Source organism: Pinus tabuliformis, chromosome 6 (genome assembly GCF_031772625.1).
Source record: "Pinus tabuliformis cultivar Carrire ecotype Pingquan chromosome 6, CPIR1, whole genome shotgun sequence".
Lineage (NCBI taxonomy): Eukaryota > Viridiplantae > Streptophyta > Pinopsida > Pinales > Pinaceae > Pinus > Pinus tabuliformis.
In genome coordinates this window covers 1,883,242,210-1,883,248,092 of record NC_142292.1, presented here as the reverse complement: position 1 = coordinate 1,883,248,092, position 5,883 = coordinate 1,883,242,210, and positions in this window count along the sequence as shown.

Sequence of the window (5,883 nt, the reverse complement as noted above, 5' to 3'; positions counted from 1 at the left end):
TGTTGAAAAGAAGTTGCAATTATTTTGCACTCATTGCCATAAGCAGGATCATATTGCATACAAGTGTTGGACTTTGCATCCAACAAGTCATCCATGATATTTGAAAAAGGTGGAGAGAGATTTTGGCAAGAATGGAATATAGGATTCCATAATTGATGTGGGTCAGGATGATACACATGATGAAGTGCAGCTAAAAGAAGCATCGTTGAAATGGTTTGGAAAGATATAGTTAAATTTCTTAACCAATTAAGGCCTTGCATTTATTTTGATAATTGATGCAAATCTTTCCTTATTGATGCATTTCCTTGTTATTTGGGATGCATTTCTTTTCTCTTGAAAGTATGTTGCATATCGCATGAAGCAAGATGCTGGAAAAGTAGAGTTATGTTGACTCACTTAGATGCAACAATGATGGCAATTTGCAACTACAAATTTGCATGCATGATTTCATTCTTCAACATGCATGTTTATGCCAAGAAGGTGTTTGAAAGTGGAGTATGTTGACTCACTTTATTGCAACAAATTTGGTCATTTTAGCTCTTTAAGTACTCGTACATACCAATGGGATTCTCTTACTTGTGATTGTACTTGTGAGAGAGTTGAGAATTGTTATACATGCATGAGAGTTTGTGTGTGAACAATGAAATTGTTAATAGTTTCATTGTGCTTGAACAAGCATGAGTGATTGACTTGTGTTGGTTGATTGCTTTGTTAACATGTATGTTGTCAACTTGAGAATGTTGATCATTTGCACATGCATGAGTGTTGTCTTGTGTGGTCGATTGATTGTTACATGTATGTTATATCGACTTGGAAGAGTTTATTTTTTCTCCAAAGATGAAAGAGAGATGTGATGAATTGTGTCATGAGAATGTGGAATTCTTGTTGTAAATAGTCAAGTTTTCATACATGTTTTTGCTTGACTTGAAATTCAGTTGTTTGAAGAAGCATGTTTTATCGACTTTTGTTTAGTCGATAGTTTATACACCAATATGTAAGAGTACATGGAAATGTTCACATGATGTGACATTTGTTTCTTTGAAGAAGCAAAAGGAAGAGGTCGTCAAGTTATATTCTTGCATGAGTGTTTTTCAAGGTTAATGGTGTTTCTTGTGACAAGATGTCGCAGGAATTTGGAAGGTCTACACTTGAGCAAGAGGCTCATGATTAGCCTTTAGTATCTAATCATAACATGAGAAGCATGTTAATACTGGAGGATGATGGAATCAAGAAGTGAAAGTGGACAAAAATGCCAAAAGAATTTATAGCCCTTGTAAAATATCAAATGGTCTACAATGTGATTTGATATGTTGATGCCAAGAAGCAAAAGATATGGTGAATGCATTCTTCCAGATGTGGAATTTGGAACCATGGAGGTAAAATAATGGTCATTTCTTTTCTTGTTATTACTGATATTGGAACTCATTGTTTTAGTTCACTTAGATGGGCTTAACTTGGAAAAGTGGTTTCCAAGGAGAAGCTTGCATCGAATGCATGTGTTGCAAAGGAGGAACATGATTCTCAGTGGGAAGGCCATTAGTCAGCTTTCCAAGTATTGAGGGATCACTTTGGTACAACAGGGTAATCAGCAAGCAGCTAGCAAGTGTTGGATTGGGTCAACCACAAAAGGAGAACATTGGTTGAAGTGCCAAGCCATTTACAAGGTAAGGCATGTCAGTGAACCCAAGTGGTTTTCAGGGGGATTTTTCCAAGTAGAATCAATTGATAAAACTTGGGAAGGAGAAGAGTATTTGACTCTCATCAGATAACCAACTTTTGTGGGTCCAAAATCCTGTTAGTGGGAAGGAGTGATCAGAATCTCGATTAGGGGAAAAAATTAGCTCAAAAATAAAAGTTCTCAATATGCCTCGAAACATGAATGACCACGTCTGTCTCGATGATACGATCCCAACGAAACTCATTTCACTCCAAACTAAGCTCATATGAGGAATATATCACATTTTGTTCGCTTTGCCAAACAGAAGAATTTTTGCAAAAAAAAGTATAGTCAGTGCACAGTCAGCAGTCCATACTACTGACATGGTAGGTGACTGGGAAGGTCTACAGGTTGGTCAATGTCCAATTAGGACTCGCCAAGTGGCATATTTCTATTGGTATGCAGGTTGGTGATTTGGAGCGATTCTATTGGTCAGAGGTGGACCAATAAGGAGGGGACAAGTGGCAAGCCTGTAGGCCGCCACATGTCCCTCCCCAAAGCTCGGGCTGGGCATTGGCATGCAGTGTAAAATTTATGGGTAGTTTGGCGGAGTCGTACACACGACCTCACCCGAACAAACTCTGTGACTTACCACTATACCACTGCTTCAATTCTTAACAAACTATGGTTTTAATGCGTATTCATTGTGTTAACTATTAATGGTTGGGGGCAAGAGGGATCCAACCAGCAGGCCATCCCCCTCCCATGTAATCACTCGAATTAATCGCTAGCTAATGATTTTCCATAACCTCCTGCCAATGCAACCCTTAACCGCTAACATTCACCTAACTGCATGTGGCCACACCATGTCAAACCGCCAGACTAACAGTTAGCCTAACCGCGCAATTAGCACTAACCAACAATTAACGCATAATTAATCCCTCTTAACCAATAGTTAATTGCATAGTTAACTTGGTGGAGAAGTTGGTGGTTCGATAAATTTGGAGATTTCTCCATTTTTTGCGGGACTAAGTGGAGTTCTCTAGTTTTAGAGGAGTTTTCTAGGGGAAACTGTTTCTGCCATAAATTCTACAAAATTTGACCAAATTTGGACCATAAAAAGGAATTCCTAGATGATTTTGATGTTCTAAGCACATTGAAGAAGGTTTCAGGAGCAATAGAGCATTGTAAACATCTATTTTTCCATATTGAGCTAATACAGAGGCCCAAGCCATGGAAGCCGGACCAAGGAGATGTAGCCTAGGAGGGGTGAACTCCTTTATCAAAACATTGTGTTAAGTGTTCATTTTGATGGTTTGTTGTTCATTTGCTTACTATTGTTCAGAACTTGATTTTCATGTTATTTTGCTCATGATTTTAACATAAAAATTGAAAATTTTACATGTTATCATTCAAAAACACCATAGAGGAAACCTATGCACATGAAGCAAATGATAGCAATTGTTTTTAATTTTTAAGTTGAAATTAGCATAGCAAAACTAAAATTCAACAACAGGTCACTTGGTGCAGAGGAAGGTGCACCAAACCAATTCCACAGCCAAAAATCAACAAGATATGTATACTAAAGCTAGCGCTCAACTAAAATATTGGAAGACAGTTGGCAGGGCTAAAAGGATAAAGATAAAACACATGTAAGATAAAATCATACATTTGGCCACATATACTAAATTTTATAAGAAATATAAGTTATTGGAAGAAAATATCACATCAATTGCCTCTATGAGAAATCAACTTACAATATAGGCACACACCCTATGTAGACTGTAGAGCTAGCAACAATAGAAAAGGAGGGTCAAGAATTAAAAATAAAACTACATAAGGCCCTCCCGAAGAAAAAATAATATCGAGATTGCATCATGCTAGTAGAAATGTATATCCAAGGGATAAAAGAGAAAATAGATGAGACCACGTAGTCTCAAGAAACTATTGATATATTAATAGGGCAAGTAGAATCACTAACAATGTTTGAAGATATGAATATGTCGCAACCCTTGCTCATAACTAGAGATGAATAATTAAAGGCTAATGAAAAAGAAATCAAAAGGACCAAGATATAAATGTATCGAGTCCAGGAGCTTGGTCAAAATTTTGAGGCCAAGTTAGATGTTTTCAGAAGAAAACACCCCAACAAATCTTCTTTCAAATATGTTAGAAGGAATATTATGGCAAAATCCATGAAGCTAGTACAAATGCATTTGGGGCACCTAGAGTTGATCCAAGCAAAGGTAAGTTGTTAGGCTAGCTCAAAGAGAAATGAATGCACTCAACAGGGCCATTAGGGAAAATCAAGCTAAAGCCTAAACAATTATAAATTATCTTAACCACATGTCCAAAGAATAAGTTACAAAGGCATATTTGGATAGATCGTGTCTAGTTGCTAGGGCTAATCAACTAAACAGGAAGCAAAAATTGATAGCAATGGTGGAGAAGAAAGCATAAGCCATGGTGAATGAGGTACAAGATTTTAAAAGTAGATGTGAATTGTTATACAATAGGAATTTCCCACCTTTCTTTGATGGGCATGATGATGCGCACACCAAAGAAACCCTCATGAATAGTCTGAATGCTATTAAAGAAGACCAAAAATGCTTTAGATAATATGATCATCCTTTACAAGGAAAGGATATCGTGAACTTATATGAATATCATTTTCAACCCTTCTTCATTCTAAAGAACATATTTAAATAATTAGGAAAAGTGGATTACAATCCAATAGCAACTTTTGAAGGATACATCTTGGATGCATGGGCATGTGACATTCCAATGGGTAATAAATGGAAAAACATGTCATGTTTGTACAAGTTATATATTCAAAAGGGATTTTCACCAATATCATAGGAGACATCCATAAATGCAGGCTCCAACTCAGCATCTCAACCATAGTAACAAGCACAACAACAAGTGTGACTTCAACAGTTAGCATCGACGTCGACGTGACCAACAACAACATCAACAACCTAGCCCAAGTAGCACCCAACTCAAGAAACACCAAGAAAAGAGAGAGAGAGCCCAATGCACAACCAAGGGAGAGAATGAAGATTAATTATTGCTAAATCTAAAGGGACCCACTCTATAACTGACATATATTTCAGGAATGTTCTAGAAGAAGTTAGTTATACTACAACTTGTAATTTGGTAAAGGATATTGGTGGTTTTTCAAATACCCCTAGTGGTTTAGGGTGAGGTATTTGTTCTTGAGTGCTTGTATACAGGTCACATTTTTGTATTTTGAACAGGGAGAAATTCTAGCTGCAAGGTAACTCTCTCATTTTTTTTTGGAATTGTTGGGAGGTTTTGAAGCTATTCAGAGAAGGAATTCTGCAATAAATCTTGGGCTATCTATCTTCTTTTCATGTAATTTCATGTACCCACCTCATTTTTGAAACTTTGCTACATATGAATACAATTTTATGCAATTTTCATGGCATTTTGTGTTGTAAACTTGTTCTATTATTATGATGGTATAGAATTGTTAAATTGAAGTGAATTATGGCATCAATATGATGGCTTACTTTAGTTTTGCAAAATTTATCAAGGTTGTTTGAAGAGTATCTTGACTTCTTTGATAGGTTTTACAAGGGTTTTAAAAGAAATGGAAAATTTCAAGAATATTGTGTTTTCTAGTAGTTGAATTCTTAATTTTTCAACTACCCAATAGATTTTGACAGGCTTAAAGGAATTCTTAATTGTTCCTTTAAACTTGTCGAGATTTGTTCTCCATTTTTCCCACCTTTAATTTTTCAAAACCACTCATGTCAAACCCAAGGTTCATGAATTCTACAACTTGTGATTAGTGGAAATGCAACCCAACAAAATTTTACTAATGGCTGATATTTTTTCCCTCAACCATGATTCTCAAAATAGACTCGCAATTTAACATAAATACAAGTTAAATTTGGATATGGTTCAGGTATGATTTTGGTAATTTATTTGAATACGCGTGATGAATGTTGAATGTAGATGGCATACAAATTTTCAAGGTTATATTAATACCAATAACTAATGTATTTATTTTTGTTTAACATAGAAATAGATACACATGAAAAGAGACTTAGATATTGATTCAATGGTTGTGATAGTTCTTCATGTTACTTTGTTTTCTTATGACACTTTATAGGAGAAACTAAAGTACATGATCCTTGAATTGCAACTCAAATTTTGAAACAATAATTTGATTCAAAATAGAACAACATAGTCATTTCATA